The 22,825-nt window shown below is 36.6% G+C and overlaps 1 long non-coding RNA gene across 3 annotated transcripts in view; it reads left to right on the top strand.

Moving 5' to 3' along the window:
- LOC123798021 (uncharacterized) overlaps positions 1 to 22,825 on the top strand; it is a 59,889-nt gene that overhangs the window by 16,088 nt on the left and 20,976 nt on the right. For all 3 annotated transcript variants that reach the window (XR_006781157.2, XR_015724309.1, XR_015724308.1), the window contains one exon: positions 3,040 to 3,192. This is a non-coding gene — a long non-coding RNA (uncharacterized LOC123798021). The remainder of the gene's footprint in view (positions 1 to 3,039; positions 3,193 to 22,825) is intronic.

Raw genomic sequence — 22,825 nt, 5'->3', positions numbered from 1 at the left:
TCCGCTTGAAGATTTTCTCCCTTTGCCCCTCCCCTGCCTTGCATGGATACACACACACACACACACACACTCTCTCTCTCTCTCTCTCTCTCTCTCTCAAATAAATAAATCTTTAAAAAAATAAATCTATGAAAACAATATAGCATCTTTCGATACTTCCACCACCAGAATTTAAGGCAGTAAAAGAAAAGTGCCTTAAATATTCAGAATACACTGCCAGCTTATTAGCACAAAAGCACGTGTTGAGTACCAAAGGTAGTACCCATTGCTCCTTTTGCATACTTTAAATTCAGTGTCCTCTTCTATTGCCTTCAAAGTACTTCTTCAAAATAACCGCATTCTACCCATTCGAGCTTATATATCACTGGCACAAACACTCCTCTCCATTTAGATCTATCTTCCTCTTCAAAAAACATGCTTTCCCCTCCTCAGCGCTGTCGTTCCCTCCACCAGGAATGTCATTTCCTTTACCTCTACTCTTACTTGAGCACCTCATTTCCAGAAAGCTTTTTCAGAGTTTTTTGCCCATATGGTGCTCTTACTGTCAGTGTCCATAGAGCATTCCATTGTTCGGTTTCTGTTAGTTTATTCTTATGTTTTTCTGTAGACTCCACCTGTCCTTGTATTCTGAAACACATTGGAAGTTCCTCTACCAAACTTTATTTATTCATTGTTCATTTCTGTAGGATTCAAATTTCTAGAACCACCAAGTCAATAACCAAAGTATAAAAAAAAAAAAGAATAAAGGTTTTACTTGTACAGAAACTACATTCAGAACCCCTTTTCCGGGGGGGCGCCTGGGTGGCACAGCGGTTAAGCGCCTGCCTTCGGCTCAGGGCGTGATCCTGGCGCTATGGGATCGAGCCCCACATCAGGCTCCTCTGCTGGGAGCCTGCTCTTCCTCTCCCACTCCCCCTGCTTGCGTTCCCTCTCTCGCTGGCTGTCTCTATCTCTGTCAAATAAATAAATAAAATCTTAAAAAAAAAAAAAGAACCCCTTTTCCCTTATTTTGAAATGCAATTTCTAGGTGTTTCTCATGGTAGCTACTAACAGTGACATCATTTCAAATTTGGGTCCCCATAATATCCCCACTCTTTTCTTCCCATGGTTCACAAGATAATACAGTGGTTTTCAAATTTTTTTTTTTTTTTTTTTTTTTTTAGGAATAAAATTTGTCTTTTCTTTTCAAGCTCATTCTTACCCAGGATTTCAAATATGTCAAAGAGATGCAAGCTGAGCAACTCTTGTTAAAGAGAATGTATCGTGTACAGGGAACATGAGGGTCCTGCCTGCCTAGCCCTTATGCAGTCCCACCACTGGCCCCTGTTGCTCCTCGGAGGAACTCTGGAGGCCTTTGTAGAAGGGGCAGAAACTCTAGCCTTGGCTCTGCTGTCTTCTCTCTGTTCAGCTTGAGCAAGTCCCTTTCCTCAACCTTAAAAACAATGAACTTGATCTTCAGAGACCATTCATTGAAATTACAAAGCACCACACTCAAAACAAATGAAAAAAAAAAAAAATCATGCCTATTTTGGTGTTCTATTGTTGTATTTGGTCATTGCTTTTAGATACTTTCTTAGGACAAAAACTGGTTGATGTTTTATAAAAATTAGTATTGAGGGTTGGTTATAGATTTGAACTATTTTTTTTTAATCTAGATTCTGCTTTGTGAGTACCTTTTATTATCAGCAAATTTCAGTTTTGAAAATTCTAGTTTGTGGTAGCATTTCAAAAAAAGAAACCAAAGTTTGCATTCAACATTCACAACTTCTAATCTTTTGTATTCCTTTAAGAAAGCAAGCAGTGTAACATAATGTTCCTACGTAGAAGCAATCTGGTATAAATATCATAGATATTTGTTTTGGCAGGTGTTCATTTACAGAATGTGTGAAGAAATATGCAAACTCAGTATCAGGAAAATACCATTGAATAGTACTGTCATTCTAGTTAATAAAATATATTGGTGAACTTGGGACATTTCATTTTGACTATATTTTTAGAACTATTTCTATGGGGCACTGATTCATTTGTAAATGGAAAAAGTCAGGCAAATACCAAAACAGTAAGTACTACTTGATTCCAGGCAACCTTTAAATAAACTGTTGCTGCTTTTAACTGCAGAGTACTTAAATCTAACTGCTGTCTATAATTTTTTAAGAATTCCGGCTTCCCCAGCAGATGAACTTGACGCAGCTATCAGTATAAAAGTCCCTTACCTGTTAGTTTGGCTTATTCAAAACAGTTTTTGACGCTACTAATCTTTCTACCAAAATTTTTCATTTTACAAAATGAATTTATACCATGAAAAGCTCAATTAAAAAACCCATTCGACTTACGTGTTTGTGTGTATGTGTATATGTATATAGACATATAATTTTAGAAATATTTATTGTTAAATAAAGTTTCTTCTAGTGAATTAAACTTTGCAAATAAAAGTAGTATATTTAGACAAGTTATCGAAAATTTAATTTGTTTTTACCATAGTGCCCTCATTACTAAAAGGTTACATAAAATTTTAAATACACTTAAATTAAGAATCATTCAGTCCATGCACATTTTTATTCATTCAATAAATAGTTATGTTGTACTCTGACCCACATAGGAATTGAGTACTGAGATTTTGTTTCTGATACGCAGGAACTTGCAAACTAACGAGGATCATAATGTGGAACTACAGTATAATTATCATTTTAGTTAATCAGGCAAGTGTTTTAACATACCACTTAAAGAAATGTCAAAAAGCAAATGAGGTCTGAAATGAATCAAAGGAGAACTTTTTTGCCTGGAGAAGCAGTGAGAGATTCCTAGTCATACTTTCTTTCCCTCCTCCTGCAGAACCAATATCAACCAGCTTTAAAAGCATTATTATGGGGGGGTTGGGGGTCTGGCAAGGGTGAGAATAGTGATTTTGATTTGAGAAAGTCTGAAGTAGAAGGAAAGGATAAAGAAGTAAGATAAAGGGGGGGAAAGGAACTAACATTTATGGAATACTTAGCAATTGAGCTTTTTATGTTTATTATGACATTGTGTTTCTTCTTAAAGGGAACTTGCTAGAAAGCTATTGAAACCACTGAGGTAGAAGAAGAACCTGGACAAATAGACTACAATTCTTTGCCTTGGCTCTATTCAACCCTGTTCCTATTAACCAGTCTTTGAGGGAAAACTATCTAGCACCAAACTAATGGAGAATGTCAAGTAAGATTTTCTTTCAAACTGTATTCATGCCTTGAATTTAGTAGGTCATCAATGTTTTTATTTGGTTTAATTAAGCAAAATAAGGAAAAATGAGTAAATAAAGGTAATGCAAAAAAATAAAGGTAATGTTCAGAAGATATAGAATGGGTTTTTGGGCTAGAAGCCACCCATTAAGCTCTTACGCATTGGTAAGGCACGCAAGAATTGTAATACGGTCATAAAAAGACACTTGAAAGTTGGTTGCATATGCCTTTTTGGAAAAATGTTGAGTTTGGGGTCTTTAAAGAAAAGATCTCATTATTTTTCAATAGTTCAACCAATCAAAATAAAAACTAAAAGCAAAGCATTCGGACAGTTAAAATGTAGTTTCATTTAAAAAAACAATCTCTAACTTTACTATACATTTGTGTTTCATTTACCTACATCAGTTCTTTATTTTATTCTCCAAATTAAATTGCCCTGAAATTTCTAGCAATAATAAAGGGGTGGTCTGGGTTTTACAGTTTCTCTAAAGTTAAATATCTTAAAAGTAGAAAATCAAGGGGAAGGTAATATTTTGATGTTATGTATGTCTTCCAGAAAATCTATATTTAGTTCATCTGTATGTTCAACTGGTGAGAATCCATTACCATTGGTACAATTTTATATTATGTATAATAGAATTATAGCACATCTTGTCCAAGGAGGATGTTTCTAAAGAAAAGAGCCAGATATTTATACTCAAGTGTAAAATTCCCTAGTAGGAAATAATGTTCAAAAGTAAGATTCCATAAGCCCTAGTGCGTATTTTAAGGCTTTAAGAATTATTTGCTATTTGGTTCTATTAAGAGCTAGCTAAGTACAAGCTAATCTTAAATGTTGGTAGGAATGGAATTGCATGCTATACTAAATTAGAACTGTATTAGTTCCACGTTAAGAGGAAATGTTTTGTACCTCTCTGAATTCATGCTAGTCACATAATGATCAATAAAACAAAACTTCCCTAATTATTTTATTGTAAGCATAAAACTTTTGATATGCTCCTTCCTATATTATAAAATAAAATATTAACACCAAGTGCTATGAAATTCTGTATTTCACCTCTCATGGTATTCAGATTTCTCATGGAAAATGTACATATAATGGATCACATACTATTAAATTTGACATCATAAAATGAGAAAAAGTTTTAAATTAGTTCTTTAAATGTAGTTTTTAAGGACAAATTGCTGCACAACAGGGTCAGACTTTTGTTAAGAGGCCAGATTAGTAAATGTTTTAGGCTTTTTGAGCCTAATGGTCTCTATCACTACTCAATTCTGCTATATATCACAAAAGCAGCCATAACAATACATAAATGAATGAGTAGTGCTATTTTTCAATAAAACTATTTTCAAGAACAGATGGTAGGTCAGATTTGGCCTCTGGGCCATAGTTTACTGACTAGTTGTAGAATATATGAACTTTTTACATTTTCTCTGTTTAATCAAGATGATTTTTAACCACATTTCCCATTCTCTCTAGATATTATATATGTATTAAAATTCTATATATGGTAGTTATTAATATGTTATATGTTACATAAAACATATTTTTATATATTGAGATTTTTGAGGATCAAATACATGGGAAAGCACTTTAAAAACTAGAAATATTGGTTACAGGGTATAAACTTCCATTTTAAGATGGATAAGTTCTGGAAATTATTTTATAGCATCATGATTACAGCTTATAATTCTATATTATACTTGTAAGCTGCTAAGTGAGTAGATCTTATATATTCTCATCACAAAAAAGAAATGGTAGTTATGTGATGTGATAGAGGTAATCATTTTGCAATGTATAAATGTTTCAACTCAACATATCTTACACCTTAAGCTTATACATGTTATATGCCAATTATATCTCAATAAAGCTGGGGGAAAAAAAACAAGATTTTTTTTTTTTTTTTTTAAGATTTTATTTATCCATTTGACAGAGAGAGAGACAGCCAGCGAGAGAGGGAACACAAGCAGGGGGAGTGGGAGAGGAAGAAAGAGGCTCCCAGCAGAGGAGCCAGATGCGGGGCTTGATCCCAGGACTCTGGGATCATGCCCTGAGCCAAAGGCAGATGCTTAACAACTGAGCCTCCCAGGCACCCCTAGAAGTATTTCTATCTGTAAGTGAAAGGCAGTAGGATTATAAAATTAGAGTTTAGCTATTCATAGCTAAAGTAGGTATTTACCTTCAAACATATCAGGATGTCTTTCTAATACACTGGGTGAAAATTATTTGTTTCTAATGTGAAGAGATTTGGAAGTATCTCAATATTATATATAATAAATGTAATAAATATATAATAATACAAAAATATAATATTTAATATTATTTATGACCCTCTGTATAGTTTATTCTATCATAAATGGGAAATTTGTTTGAAACTAATTTGGTATGTTTTTCAAATACATGGAACCAGTATCATTTCTTTTCCTGTACATGAAATGATAGGAAGGTGCTAGTTTTGTTTTTTTTTTTTTAAGATTTTATTTATTTGTTTGACAGAGACAGCCAGCGAGAGAGGGAACATAAGCAGGGGGAGTGGGAGAGGAAGAAGCAGCCTCCCAGCAGAGGAGCCTGATGTGGGGCTCGATCCCATAACGCCGGGATCACGCCCTGAGCCGAAGGCAGACGCTTAACGACTGCACCACCCAGGCGCCCCCGGAAGGTGCTAGTTTTTTAAATATCCAACAATCTCACTAATTTACTATAAAATCAGTGTCACTGCTATGTGATTATTGGGATTAAGGATGTTAGGAAAGAAAGAAATGAGTTAAAGAAGTGACAGTAACAACATGGCTGAGAATGGAAGTTGATGTTACCTTCACATGGAAAAGCTAAGAAAATACTAAACCTGAAATTCTCCATGTAAATTGGGAAATGTGAGTTCTAACAGGCTAGACAAAGGACATTCCTTTAAATTATTTTAATGTGAAGACTGTTCAGATTAAGAATTGTGATTTATCCATAATAGATTAAAGAATTCAATTACAGTGACAAATAGTTCACAGGGTCACATTAAAAATTTTTCTGCTTCATAGATAACAAAATATTGCTTCAGTTTTAGGGAAATATTTTTTGTAGCTTTCAGCATCTCAAAAGTATCTTAATTTATATAAATTGTGATAGCCACATTAAATGTCCTTAGAAATATTATCACCTTTAGGTAGTGACTTGACTTTAAAAATATTTTATGATATATTACACACTATAGGGAAATAATTCTAGTTAAGCAGGTACATGTTACATAATTTTCATTTTTAGAACACTTACAAGGGAGACCGGGTGTTTTAAAAGATAAGGGAACTACCAAGTCCAGTAACATTATCACTCATTTGAATTATGAACACTAGACAAGTTAGTGCTAATCAGATGTTTTTCTGACCTACATAAAATGATTCAACCCTCCCACATCCAGGTTCTAGGGGAAAAAAAATATTACTGAATTGGTTCATTTTTTTCTCCAGGTCTGGGGATATTCCCTCTTGATTCTCAAGTCTGATATGGACATGACGCATACTTCTAAATTAGTACTTATCATATTACATCATGGAAATGTTATATTTTTATACATATAAAATGAGTTGTTTAAGGACAGAGCTATATCTTACTTACAGTATTCTTAGTGCTAATGTAGTACCTGGCATTTCCTCATACTTTATTGGTTAAATTGAATTAAAGACTATACTTCAAGGAGTTCCACTGTCACTGATATTAACCTTGTTAAGATATGGTTTCTCAACATGGTGGCACCATACAAATAACTTTTCTAGAAACTATCCAGGGAGGCATGAGAAGGACAAAGTTGTCCTTCAGCATAAGGAAAGTACTATGCTAAAATTTCCTAGGGTGCTCCACTAGCTTATATTTTAATTACTTCTTAATAAGTGGTTTTAAGTAATAAGCTTGCACTATTGAAACCCACTAACACCTTGAGATAATCTATTGTTAGGAATAGAGTGTAAAAGGCCCTTATACCAGTGCTTCTCTCTAGCTTACCCACAGAGCATTGAATGTAACCTATAGATGATCTACTGCCATGAAATTGTTAGATTAAGACACTAAAAATATTATTTTTTAAGCAAAATGTTGGGGAGATGGTTTCCCATTAGAAACAAAGGAATTTGAACATATAATTCTAATATACATAAGTTTCCTTAAGAAAGAATACCTGGAAGGAGGAAGTAGGGGTGATTTCTCTCAATTGTTAGTGAGGTGATTTTCCTTAAAAGTATACACTACCTATAGGCACATCTGACTTCCCCAGGCCTGGGGCATACATTATATTTAGGAGGATTAGGACCTATGCCTCACAGTTAATGAGTACCAGCTTGTACATCTATGGGTACTGATTGTTTGGGGCCAGTATGTACATCATTGTGTACAAGCATTTGTGCTGCCTCTTCTTGACTTGTATTTTCATGGCTAGTAGAAGAGAACTTCAACTTTATTCCCCTTAAAATCAGGCCCCTGCTCTACCCAGGTTCTACATTCCAGCCTAGCTGACCTCTTGTAAATACCAAACATTCTGTGTCCTTTGCATGCAGAACATCCTCTCCACTCTTTTGCCTGCTGTTTCCTTTGCTTAGGACACTCTCCACCACACCCAAGCACTGATCTAATTCCTGCCCACACTTCAAGACCTGGTTTAGCCAGTAAACTTCTGTGGAAGGCATCCCCAGCCCTTCCAGGCTCGGTTAAGTACACTTTTATGTGTGCTTCCAGATGACTTTTACAGAATTGTCCATTCACTTCTTGTTTTTTCTATTTAAAGTGTTATCTTGAAGAAAGGGCCAGTATCCATTATCATATCTCCAGCAATACAAAAGCAAGGAGGCAGTCTGGAGATAGAGTGAAGATCTTGGACTTGCTAAGGCTATAGGGCTTGGTAGCTGTGTTACTTTTTGACAGGTATCTCTCTCTCTATAGTTCAATTTCATCATCTATAAAATATGTGTAATACCCTACAGGTTCGTTAATAAGTACTCAAATAAGTTAATTGGTACCTTTTGTAAGCACTTTACATGTATTATCATTTATCCTCTGTACAACCCTATGAGGCAAGTAATGTTATAGTTCATATTTTATAGTTCATATTTTATTCATATTTTATAAAGAAACTGAAACATAGATTAAGTAGCTTGTGCACAAATACTCAGAATAAGAGCATAACCAGGATTTGAACCTGGGCAGTCTAACTTCAGAGCACTCATTCATTCTAAACTGCATTTCACTGTTTTCAGTTCTACTAAAATAAGGATATTGTATTTTGATGGTCTTCATCTTCATGTATTTTCATCTTCCTGCAAGTCTCATGAGACAGTACTTTTGCTTTCTATTTAAAGAAAATTGTGTAAATTCAGAAAGGATTGTAATTAGAACAATTCCTTCTTAAAATGTGCATTTTATTCCAATTTGAAGAGCAATATCAAATATTTAGAATAATTGCAGTTTTCTTTTTTTTATAATAATATTTTTATTATATTATGTTAGTCACCATACAGTACATCCCTGGTTTTTGATGTAAAGCTCGATGATTCATTAGTTGCATATAACACCCAGTGCACCATGCAATACGTGCCCTCCTTACTACCCATCACCAGCCTATCCCATTCCCCCTGCAGTTTTCTTATCTTAACCCATTAGTCTTTATCATAGGCCTTAATATACAAATGCATTAAATTCTTGCTTCACTTCTAGTTGGACCTTGATAGTAATGCTGTCATTTAAATTATTACCTCCTTAGGCTCACAAATTATCCTAGTATGTCTAGGAGGCCCCAGGCTCACTCAGGCAGGAAGCCAAATCCCTCTACCTTCTGCTCTTATTATTCCTTTTGTCAATGTATTTGTTCTAAAAATCTATTTCCACAGTTGTTGATTCTTATTTCTGTTTGCAGAGAGAGATTATGTCCCAGTAGATCTGCAGATAGGAGATTAAACAAACATATAAACTGTGCTAAGAATCAAAACTCCCCTTACATTAAAACTCTTAGTTCTAAACAACCTCTCTTCCTTTAAAACAGCAGTTTAACTTTTCTTGAAGAGATCAGATAGTTGTGGTAGTCTTGAATGCGAAGGTCATTGGAGAGGTCATGCTGTAGTCATTGGAGAGCTACTGATGATAGGACAGTATGGTGTAAAACACTTCACAAAGATTCAGCTGTCAGGGGTCAGGAGGGACTTGGAAGGGACTTAGGAATTGAGACTGAACTCACGACTGTTGCAACATGGCAGATGCAGGTGTTCTCACTTGTGGAGAGGCAGAGAAAATGCAGAGGGATGCTTTTGAAAAATAGCATGAAGCAAGAATGCACATACTGCCTGACAGGATATAGGAGTCCAGGCAAGAGGGAAAGGGAAAAGCCGTGTTTTCTCTGCTTTAAGGCTGAGTGACCAAAAGATGATATAAACAGAGATGAGGAGAGCTGATTTGGGCAGCAGGCATGGAAAGTGGTTCAGGGTGCTGGACAAGAAAAGAAGAGAGAAGCAAATAATCCAACTACAGACATGTTTCGTATAATGGCACTACGTCTGTATCGGTGATTTTTCAGACAAAAGCAAGATTGAGTTGAAAATTAATACAATCTAAAAACATCTTATTAAAATTCTTTTTCTCCTAAGTAATTTCTAAATCATCAAAAACATGAGTCATTAACTCTTTAAAAAATAGGACATGTAATTTAGTCCTCTACAAAATTGAGAATGCTTTTAAAAATATCCAGCAAGTATTGAGACATATCATGTAACAGTTCCTTCTAGAAGGGACATTTAAAAATTATTTCCCAAATCCTCCAATGGTCCTCATGTAGGTACTCTGTCTAGTGAATGAATGAATGAGAATATAGTCAGTGGGCAGTTACTTTTAAATTGTACAAAAGTGATAAAAAAAATAAAGATGTTAATTTTGGAGCTGTCCACACATTAGTGACAATTAGTCAAGAAAACACTAAGGGAGCAAGACCCAATACAGAATAGCAGAGGGTCTAGAAATATGTCTCGTATTACACCTAAATTTAATGTGTGTAGAGAAGAGTGAAAGCCAAGGTACAAGGTTGAGTAATGCCATAGAAATGAAATAGTATAAAGAATAAAGGGTAGACAGTGGTGGTAAGTGCAATAGAAGACTAGGAGGGGAAGGCTAGAAAAAGTTGCCAAGTATGTGTGCATTCTAGTGGAAAAGCCAATGAGGAGAGTGGAAACTGTGCTAAAATACAAAACTGAATATATGCATAAAGAAACTGTGTTGTACAGTTGGGATTTTGGCAAATGTCCCACTCCCACAATTTACAACATTGGTTTGGTTCACAAATGCAGGTAATTGCAGATCAGCCCTTACCTGCGATCTGCACCCTAACAATATGTATGGTTTGCTTAAATTCTCTGTGCAGCTAGCCATGTATCGTTGTGCCAGTCACAATTCAAGAACCTTTCTTTATTTGCCAGGTATTGTTTGAACATTAAAAAATAAAATCAAGTGACGCAAGTAGCTTTTCTGTAGCTGTATTGTTTGCAGAAGCTGTGACTGGATAAGTTCCAGGAACACCTTTAGGATGGGCCCAGGAATAAGTAAAAAAGCAATGTGTATTTTGATAGAAATTTCTAGAAAAAAAAATCACATGATTTCATAGCTTTAACTAACCTTAGGAATCAGAGCCTAGCTCCTCTTTTACAGTGAAAAACATCTAAGGCCGAAGGAGGTCAAATGACCTGCCCAAGCTCACCAAACTAATTATTGCCAAAGCTAGAACCAGAAGTCAAGTGTCGTTCTTGTTCCCAGTTCCCTGCTCATTTTATAAGCCATACTGCCTTCACTTGAATTCATAAAACTCCCAAATGCCATTTTAGCTGCGATATGTTCTAAAACTCTTTTTTTTCTGTGTAAACCAATGTGGTTACAACATGCACGTAGTATCCGAGACATTTTTTTTTAATTTCTTAAAAGATTTTATTTATCTATTTGAGAAAGAGAGGGCAAGCGGGGGGGGGGGTGTTGAGGAAGAGGGAGAAGCAGACTCCCTACAGGGAGGGAGCCCAACATGGGACTAGATCCCAGGACCCAGAGATCATGACCTCAGCAGAAGGCAGACACTTAACCCACTGAGCCACCCAGGCGCCCCAAATCCAAGACATTCTGAAATTAACATTTTCTACTATTCCAAACTGAGTCTTGGTAAGCAAAAATTTAATCAAGTATTTAATAACCAGTGTTTAAAACAAATTAGATCAGTTGAACAAACTTCTCTGATTTTATCTGCCTGATGTTCAGTTTCACAGGCTAAAAACTAGAAAATATTTTATCTTTCCCATAAGGACTTTTACATGGTTTCAATGATTAATACAATTCACGTTTAAGAATGAATATTTTTTTGAGTACACATCCTTTTATAATGAGACAGTCTAGATAACATTAGCTCAAAAGTTTTTGTTAGGGAAAGCCTGTTAGTATTTTCTCCCTCTCTGTCTCTGTCCTTGATAAGTAAAACAGGTCCTTAAAGGCATTAAAAATGTGACTTTAAAAAAAAAAAAAACCTGTGCTCTTTAAACTGTGGCTATTACTATCTCATCTCTTGTAAAGATGCTCTTTGCTAATAGCAGGAACAGTATCTGATATGGGTTTGTTTGGTTTTCATTAGTATTTGCAGTTCAGATTTCATTTTGTTTTTCACAAGACCATTTGGTATCAGCTCAAACTAACATTTAACAACACCTTAGCAAAACAACCCAAAGTTGATCCGATATACATTACACACATAGATACATACACACACCAGTCCTTTTGCAAATGTTGGATACCTGTAGATAAAAGAAAATGGTCACCTGATACTCTTGAAGGTCCATCTTTCGGGCCTATCTAAACAGAGGGAAGACCCATATAAGTATTATAATACAATAAAAGAGAAGACCATTTAAAGTAAGAGCTAATTTATTTTCTAATTATTTTTTAGGACTCCTAAGGTTTTCTGCAATTCAATGCTAGGTGGTGATGAGGTTATGCAAGCCAAGAGAACAGGCAGAGGAGTCTAACTAGCCAGGTAGATTTTGGCAGATACCATAGTTTGAGAGCTTCAGGAAGGCCATGGGAGGTAGACACAAGTCTGGGAGGGGCACAAGGTTTTTATATTTTAGGCTGGAGTCCAGGGAAGTCAGGTAAGGCCAAGCACAGCTGGCAAAGGCCATCATTCTAGGTAACCAAGGCCCAGAGTCCAGGAAGTCAGAGCAAATTGGAAAGAAAAATTCTGGAGAACAGGTAACACTTTGTTCTTTCTGCTCTGTATGGCCATGACAGGCCCCTGTTGTTGATTGTTACCAGAAAGAGGTCAAAAGTCAGCCTGGGAATTCTGGCTCTCACTGAAGCAGAGGAACCAGGATCACTTGGTGCAGATTTTTGCCATTTTAGGTCATAGATGACTGATTTCTCTATTTCAAACTTTGCTGGTAATCTTGAGGCTACTGACTATATATACCTATCATATTCTCTATATGCATTAAAGCTAACAAGATTTAAATTTGTGATACATACAAATATTATGAGGGAATAGAAATAATAAAATGTCAGTTGTTGGTAGGTGAATCCCTCATTTCACAAGCTGTGTTATCATGTGTAAGTCATATAACCTTGTTGATTGGCATTTTATTTGCCTGTAACAGCAGATTTAATGTCATACAATATACAAAACACTAATCCCTGGGCTTGATATAAATTACTTCCATTAATTCACTTATTCTTTTGTCAGCCAACAAAAACTTACTGAGGACACTACTATAGGCCATTCTGGATTCTAGGTTCTGGAAACAGGGTGGTGAGCCGATGAGATGTTCTTGTCCCCAAGGAGCTGGCACTCCTGCTTGTTTCTTTTGTTTGTTTACATATGCCAATTACCCACTTTCTTCCTCACAAAGTAATAAAATGTTGGAGAACATGGTTGGGTAATAAGGAAACCCACAAACAGTTACAATGATCATGATCCAGGGTGTGGATCACTTAAAATATCAGTAAAATATCTTGACTCATCATGGATTCCAGCAAATGAGATCACAACAAATTAAATTTGCCACTTCGAGTTATCTAAGACTATTAAATGTAGTATAAAACCTGAGTAGTTCACATACATGTATTTGTAATATCTGCTCAAACACCTTATTTATTTTACTAAGAAATACTTAACTGCATCTTGTATTCCTTGATGGCTTCTCCTATTACCTACACTCAAGTCTTTGACTTCTTTACTTCCAAAACAGAGACACTAGCTGGAATGTTACCTTTTTAAAAAATTAAAAGCCACAATCACACATGAAAAGTAATTTTTTCTTATTTGTATGCTACATTTTCTTGATTATCTCCTTTCAAATATCAACTGTATCACAGAAGTAAATATAGTTAGGGCTTCAATACTTTTTGTTCAAAAGGCTAAAGATTGAGCTTCAACTGTCTCATTGCCAAAGATAATTGGCATCTCACAGGTTAAAGGATTATAAAGTTTTAAGAAAAAACCCTTCCAAAATGCCCACAAGAAGAGCAAGGGCACTCAAGGGAAGAGATGTGAAACCACCAAGGAGGGTAGGAGACACCTAAATGAAGGAGGCATCCTCATGTCAGCCCTCTGCTAGGCTCTGCTCAGCAAGAGATAATGTTCTTATTTTCCCACAGTGCAGAGCAGCGTAGTAAGGAGTGAAATTAAGTTGATCCTTTAATACATAGATGAAGGAAACTTGACAGCTTCCCAGACCCTTCTGAGAGGGACTACAATCTCATTAATTTATAATTGGAATGATTTATTTAAAATATGTAGATATCCACAGTTTACTAATCACTGCAGTGCACCCAGTGACAAATGTGACATATTGCTCATCCTTTTAGATCATCCATACAGTTATACCTCTCTCTTAGATAATGGATACATGATTGTATGTTAAATTTTCTGTATCTTTAAAAAATACATAGGCAACAGTGGTTGGCACACACATATATACATACACATGTAGACACGTATAGGCAAGAGGTGCTTCTGTTCTCTGGGCCTGGGGCTTCAGAGAATCTGTCTGCACATCCTCTAACTTTGCACAAGACTAAGAATTCAGGAACTGAAGGATTGTGCCCATCCAGAGCCAGAGTCATGCCTTCTTCTAGGCCTTCTCTGGTTACTCGGTAACCCAGAATTTCCCACCCAAATGGCCATGAGCCTGCTTCAGCTTCTAGCCCCAGGACTGTTTTCATGCATGGATTTTTCCATCTATATGAAACATCCCAAGGCTTGAAGGATGCCCAAGCAGCAGCTGTTTGTAGCAGGGTCAGATATGGATATGTGGGTTCATCTAGCCTTGTGCATAATCTGGAGATCTCTTGCCTTGTCTTCAGACCTCTCATCTTGTGGGATGGAGCTGGGAATGGGAAGAGAAGGGAGGCTGGGCCGTGGGTCTTCAAGCAGACTCTCCCAGGATTTCCACTTTTTAAACATGAAACTCCAAGGTTTCAAACCATTTTAAATTTGAACTTTGCCTAAAGGTATATTTTTTAAGGTGGGAGGATAGAACACACTTTATTTACAGATACTTACCACAATTTATAATTTGATATGTTGTATGTGGGCCTCTATTTATACTCTTTTTCAAATCCCACAAATGTTAGGGAAGGGACTGTATGTATATATTAAATAGAGTTAATTTTCCCTAGCATTTCTTGTATATGAATTTCCAAGAGGATGGCAAAAGATCCCTAAATTTTATAAGGTGTGCTTCAGACTGTGATTTCATACTAAGTCCACATTACCTTGTATTGCTTTTCCCAACATGTCTCAGCAAAACATTATACAACCTGATTAAACAAAGCCTCTTTCCCACACAGCTCCACCTTCCTTACTTGGCAGATTTAATCTGGTAACACCCTTTAAAGACCATCATTCCAGCCACATTTAAAAGAAATAGCCATTAGAACTCAATATAACTTTTTTTTAAAGGTTGTATTCTATTTCTGACCACAGGGCGGGTAAAACCAAAGAAAAAATATCCCTAAAGGAATAATACACTTTAAACTTTTCTTTCCACTCTTCATCTCCTAATATTTTTTTAAAACCAAAGCCACACAAACTAAACAAACAAGATTAAAAAAACAAAATAGAAACAAAGTTGAACACCATGGGATCATTCTGAATATTTATCTCCCTAATACTTCTAAGCCATAATAATGTAATAATACATTAGTAAATATTTATTAAGAATTCTCTACAACCCTAGGATATGCTCCTAGGTGATGGCAGTCTAGGGATGTATGTATAATACAGTGTGCAAAGTAAGACATAAGAAATGCTAGGTGAGAGAAAATGGTTTTAATGTGAGTTCAGGGGCAAGAAGGATTATTTTACCTTAGGCAGTGGGTAGGAATTGAATATATTTTGTGAAAAGGCTAAAGGGCATTCCCTGATTGCTTTTTAATTTAATTTAGAGCCTTCTAGAATATTATAAGGTTAAATATTGAAGGTATTAAAGCATTTTGCTTTCATATATCCAATCTACTTAAGATTTGCAAACTGCCTAAGGTAATCTGAAGCAGAGGTCACAAAAATGGGCAAGGAGGAATAGAGTAAGGTTGGGGCATTGATTTTCACGGCATTACTCTTGAAAAGGGATGACTTTTTAAGAGAAGTATTGACTGTAAAATGCGTTGAAATTTTCATAGCAAATATATCTTCTTTGGATATTGATATTTAGTGGGAACATAATATATAGGCAACAACTGATTTTCTTTTTTTTTTTTAAAGATTTTATTTATTTATTCGACAGAGATAGAGACAGCCAGCGAGAGAGGGAACACAAGCAGGGGGAGTGGGAGAGGAAGAAGCAGGCTCATAGCGGAGGAGCCTGATGTGGGGCTCGATCCCATAATGCCGGGATCACGCCCTGAGCCGAAGGCAGATGCTTAACCGCTGTGCCACCCAGGCGCCCCAACAACTGATTTTCTAACATTAACTCCAATGAATCGTTGAATTACCCTAGTTATATGTGGATTTAGTGATGGACTGACCCATGATACACACCCAGTGTGTCATAGCCGATGACGCTTAAGGGGGACTGTTCATAAGCCGTACAGATTCCTTAACATACAGCTCCTTGGACTTGAGTCATCCCAGTGGCATTCATTACATTCTGGATTGTCAGAATGCAAACATGTTATCATAAATTACTAAGTCCTGACTAACTATCTTTAACTGCTCGAACCATTGTCAAGTCCCTAGTGAAAGCTCTGAACCACAAATGTGGCCCAACAAATTATGATTTGGGAAACATCACCACAGGCATTCAGTTAAGTTTGTTGAATTGAAATGAAGTTGCAACATCAGAAATAGTGCTTCAGTAGTCTGCAAAATGTAATGTAGGAAAATTTTTGTTTCCTTTGTTGTTTTTTCTTAGTCTTAAATTTATCTAATTTTGAAACATTATCCAAACTGAATCTTCTTAGGTATGGTATAAGGTACAAACCTTGGTGGCAAATTATTTTTAGAAAAGAAAGTATGGTGAAAGTGAGATATGTACAGAAATAATGCTGTTTGCACTAGAAATACAGAGGGGCAGGGAAAATTCGAGCTCAGCCCAGCATGTTCCCCCTCAGGTCACTTGCACTTGCTCTCCCTACTGGGTGGAATACTCTTGCCTAGTCATCTGCATAGATAGCTCCTTGCAACCTTCCAGGTCTGTCTAAACGTTGCTTTAATCAGAGACCTTTGACCATTCTTTATAAACTAGCAACCCCTTTACATATCACTCTCTCCCTCTTTCTCTGCTTATACTTTTAATTTTTTAATATGCTTTTAATTTAATGTTCTAAACATGTATCAACAGCTCACATGTTATTTATCTGCATGTGTACTTTTTTTTTTTTTTGCTTTTTCTCCCTAAAATATGTTCCTTGAGAAGAAGGACTATGTTTTGCTCATTACTATATTCCCAGCATTATATCCATGGCACATAGTATAGTAGGTATTCAATAAATTTTTCTTGAAATGAATGATTAATTGCTAGCTCTTTGTAGGTCAGGTTTAATTACTTGTAACAGTTCTCACTCATTTTAACCTTAAATATAGCAAATGATGTGTTGGCTTTGGGAAAGAAATACATCTAGACACCTGAAATATTCAATAGAACAAAACTCACAAATTATTCAGAAGTAAGAAGAGATGTACAGTGTATATAAATCTATAGAACCAAATACTGCTACCTGAAGCTTCTCAGGGTTGAATTTGCTTACTAGATATCAGTGACAGATAGGTAATGTAACTGCTAACTTAAAAGCTTCCTAGGTATGGTTTAAAAGCATAGGTAATGTCAACAAATGGTGCTAGGATAACTAGATATCTACATTAAAAAAAAATAAAGTTAGATACCTACTTCCTACCATCTGCAAAAATTAATTCAATGTGTTCTAGACCTACAGTTAAAAGCTAAAATTATAAAACACTTGGAAGATATAAATCTTTGTCACCTTGGGTTAGACAGTATTATCTTGGATACAATTTCAAAACAATAAAAAAATTGGACTTCCTCAAACTTAAAAAATGTTGTGCTTCAAAAGAAACCAACAACAGAAAAAGACAACCAGTAGAATGGGAGAAAATATTTATAGATCTTATATCTTACAAACAATTTATATCCAGAATATATAAAGAACTGAATAACTGAATAATAAACATAATAAAATAAAATATAAAATAATAAAAAAAACAACTGAATAATAAAAAGACAAGTAATACAATTAAAAATGGGCAAAGGATATGAATAGATATATCTCCAAAGAAGATATACAATAACCACATGAAAAGGTGATCAACAGCATTAGTGATTAGGGAAAGGGAAATCAAACCCACAATGAGAGACTACTTCACATCCACTAGTATGGCAATAACAAGTGTTGGTGAAGATATGGAGAAATTGGAATCCTAATACATTACTGATGGGAATATAAACTGGTATAGCCACTTTTTTTATAATAATTTTTTATTATGTTATGTTAGTCACCATACAGTACATCCTTAGTTTTTGATGTAGTGTTCCATGATTCATTATTTGCGTATAACACCCAGTGCTCCATGCAATATGTGCCCTCCTTAATATCCATCACTGGCCTATCCCAATCCCCAACCTCCCTCCCCTCTGAAGCCCTCAGTTTGTTTCCCAGAGTCCATAGTCTCTCATGGTTCATTCCCCCTTCTGTTTACCCCCCCTTCATTCTTCCCTTCCTTCTCCTACCAATCTTCCTCCTATTTTTTATGTTCCGTAAATGAGTGAAACCATATGATAATTGTCTTTTTCCGCTTGACTTATTTCACTTAGCATAATCTCCTCCAGTCCCGTCCATGTTGCTGCAAATGTTAGGTAATCATTCTTTCTGATGGCTGAGTAATATTCCATTGTATATATGTACCACATCTTCTTAATCCAGTCATCTGTTGAGGGGCATCTCAGCTCCTTCTAGAGTTTAGCTATTGTGGACAATGCTGCTATGAATATTGGGGTGCATATGGCCTTTCTCTTCACTACATCTGTATCTTTGGGGTAAATACCCAGTAGTGCAATTGCTAGGTCATAGGGTAGCTCTATTTTTAATTTTTTAAGGTACCTCCACACTGTTTTCCAAAGTGGCTGTACCAGCTTGCATTCCCACCAACAGTGTAAGAGGGATCCCCTTTCTCCACATCCTCTCCAACATTTGTTGTTTCTTGTCTTGTCAATTTTTGCCATTCTAACTGGTGTAAGGTGGTATCTCAATGTGGTTTTGATTTGAATTCCCTGATGGCTAATGATTTTGAACATTTTTTCCTGTGTCTGTTAGCCATTTGTATGTCTTCATTGGAAAAATGTCTGTTCATATCTTCTGCCCATTTTTTGATTTGATTATTTGTTTCTCATGTATTGAGTTTGAGAAGTTCTTTGTAGATCTTGGATACCAGTCTTTTATCTGTAGCGTCATTTGCAAATATCTTCTCCCATTCCATGGGCTGCCACTTTTGAAACAGTTTGGCAGTTCCACAAAATGTTAAGCATAGAATTACCATATGACCCAGCAATTCCACAACAAGATATATACCCAAGAAAACTAAAAACGTATATTCATACAAAAACTTGTATGCCAATATTCATAGCAGCATTATTCATGATAGACAAAAAGTAGAAATAACCCAAATGTTCATCAACTGAAGAATAGATAAACAGTGGTGGTACATCCACATAATGGAATACTATTTACTATTCAGAAATAAAAAGGAATGAAGTACTATAAGATTCATACTACAACATGCATGAATCTTGAAAACATTATGCTAGGTGAAAGAAGCCAGTCACAAAAGGTCACATCATGTGATTCCACGTGTATGAAAAATCCAGAATACACAAATCTACAGAACCAGAAAATAGATTATGTATTACCTATGCTGGTTTGGGGTAGTGGGAATGGGAATGGGGAATGACTGCTGATACACAGGGTTTGTTTTGGGATGATGAGAATGCTTAAAAATTAGATAGTGCTGATGGTTGCACAACCGAGAATAGCTAAAAATTACTCAACCATACACTTTAAATGGGTGAATTTTATGGCATGTAAGTTATATTTAAATAAAGCCAAAAAAACCCAACAACATAAGTATGAAGCATACTATATTGCAAAATATCACCCTAAGTTGTGCTACACAATTGGGTCACACAGAGTAGCAGGAAACCCATGCCTGAGAGGTGCAGATCATACAAAGGCAATGGAATTCTTCCCTTCAGGGCCACTTCTCTTCATAGGCAGAGTAAGAGCCTGGAGTTAAGAGGTGCTCAAAAGCCCATTTGCTCAAGTTTTCTCCCCAGCTTGTTGCTTCAGGATCTGAAATGCCGTTTATAGGTCATCTTGTGGAATAAGTCATGAAGGACCTTATTAAAATAGAAACATTGTATGTGCAAATGCATAGTACATTAACTTATTAACACTCATAAGAATAAGCTTATGAACTTACTTAGCCAAGCATTTCAGTAAGGCCCTAAAGGAATGAAATGTTAATTAAAATTGAAGGGAAGAGAAAAAGATTTGGTACCTGGCACGCTGCCTAAAGCACTGATTTTAGAAATAAAATCCGAGAAACATAGATCTAAAATGTGGGACGGCACTGAAGATTAATATTTTTGTATATCATTTACCCACCTTGCTTTACCTTTCCTGCCATGTAAATAAACTCTGGCCACATAGACTAGACTTAGACCATTTTATTCTTTTGTTCTTTAAGCTTTAGTAGGCAAGTGGTAAATCTAGGATTATAAATCATAATCCTTGGCAGTGAAAAGCCACTGAAGTGTTTTGAAGAAAGGGAGTGTCATGATCAAGTGTTTTAGAAATATCATTCTGGCTGCAATGTGGAGAACAGATTTGTGGAAACAAGACTGAATGTAGGGACATGGTGTAGGGACCAACAACCCACCAAGATGCAATGAAGATTACTTCAAAGTGAAAACATCTGCAGAAAGAAATCTTTTTTTTTTTTTTTGAGGGACTTAGCAGATGTCATTAAGGTTACTCATTATCTGACTTTCTTTTTTCTTTTTTCTTTTTTAATTTATTGGACAGAGAGAGACAGCGAGAGACGGAACACAAGCAAGGAGAGTGTGAGAGGAAGAAGCAGGCTTCCCGCTGAGCAGGAGCTCAATGCGGGGCTCGATCTCAGGACCCTGGGATCATGACCTGAGCTGAAGGCAGATGCTTAATGGCTGAGCCACCCAGGAGCCCCTGCAGAAAGAAATCTTATCTGCACTACCCTTATATGACCAAAGCAGGGCTTTATGAGAGTCAGTTACCACAGATCTCCTCTCCAGGGAAGTCTTGAGTCAGGGAGACAACTGGCCTTGGGCACTAGGGCATTCCAAAAAATTGTGTAAGTCTCATCAGAACCTTCCACCTTTTGAAGCCCTAAACTCACCTGGCTTTATTAAGCTGGTAGATAAACTCTTACTTCTACCGGTTCAGGGAATCACTTCTTGTGAGGTGCTCCCACATGCATGTGAAAATAAATTTTTCTCCTGTTAATCTATTATCAATTAATTCATAGACCCCCAATCACATGGACCTAAACTGATAGAGGATGATGTTTCCTCCCAACAATCAGTTAGGAGACTATTGCACTAATCTGGTAAAAAAACAAAAAAAACAAAAAAACCCCCCACCAATGTTGGTTTGAATTAGGGTAGCAGCAGAGGGAAGAGAGGTGTTTTAAATAGAATCAACAGGGGCACCTGGGTGGCTCAGTCGTTAAGCGTCTGCCTTCGGCTCAGGGTGTGATCCCAGAGTCCTGGAATCGAGCCCCACATCAGGCTTCTCCACTGAGAGCCTGCTTCTTCCTCTCCCACTCCCCCTGCTTGTGTTCCCTCTCTTGCTGGCTGTCTCTCTCTCTGTCAAATGAATAAATAAAATCTTAAAAAAAAAAATAGAATCCACAGGTTTTAGGATTTGGATACGGTCAGGAGGGAATAGGGATAATATGGGAACAAATCCCAGGTTTCTTCCCAAGGCCCTTCAAAACTTAATACTTTGTTGGCTGAATAGCCTTCAAAATGAAGAATGTGCTGTAAAACCTGTATGTGGGTGCATGGGCAGATAACTCAAAAGCAGGTGACACAATTCCTCATGGAAAAACTGCTTTGTTAAGCAAAAACATCTTGGTAAGCCATCATTGGCTCTGCATTTGGAGCTTGTCTAAAATGAGCTTAAAATTGGACAAAGCAAATACTGCCTGCATAATAAAGTGAGAAGAATGTTTTGCTTCAGCAAGAGATGGATGAATCAAATGTTTGAAGACCAGGAAAAGTAGTGGGGGATAACAGGAAGTAGGGAAGATGGCCCAGGAAGCCATCAGGAGCAGGTCCTGAGCAGAAGTGTTAGCTAGTGGTGAGTACTGACAGTGAATAGAGATGTCTCCTGTTCAGTGTGACATTATTTGCTTTGCTATGATGTCCTTGTATCTTAAGATATAACCCAAATCTTTAACCCCACTGCCTGGTATAAAAACACATGTGTTTCACCTTTGGGTCCATGCAGAATGGATGGAAGAGGATAGCTAGGGGGCATCTGGGTTACTCGATCGGTTAAGGATCTGACTCTTGATTTTGGCTCAGGTCATGATCTCGGAGTCATGGAATCCAGCCCCATGTTGGGCGCCATGCTCTGTGGGGAGTCTGCTTGAGATTCTCTCTCTCCCTCTTCCTCTACCCTCTCCGTCCCCCCCATGCTTACATGCTCTCTCTCTTTCTCTCAAATAAATAAATCTTTAAAAAAAAAAAAGGATAGTTAGGAGAGGAAGGATGTCAAAGGCATACTCTAGCAATAGTAGGAACTGAGAACAAGAAGTAAAGTAGGGAGGAGGTACCCCCTGACCTTTACCGCATCTACTGGGAAGTGGGATGGGAGGTGGGGGTGGCAGCTGGGGAAAACAAGAAAATTAAATGTGTGACCAAGGTAAGGGCAAAAGCCGGGCCACTTCCAGTCAACTATTGTAGGACAAGGCAACTCTGAGCAAACTGGATGACTAGGGCTACCAGGCAGCTAATACATGGGTAAATACCTCAACAAGAATCTTTTAAATTGTCTTTTCAGAATCTGACTT

This window comes from Ursus americanus, chromosome 1, assembly GCF_024610735.1.
Source record: "Ursus americanus isolate L20-20 chromosome 1, mUrsAme1.1.p, whole genome shotgun sequence".
Classification (NCBI taxonomy): Eukaryota; Metazoa; Chordata; class Mammalia; order Carnivora; family Ursidae; genus Ursus; species Ursus americanus.
The sequence above is the reverse complement of the archived record's forward strand: the minus strand, read 5'-3'. Positions and strand labels throughout refer to the sequence as shown.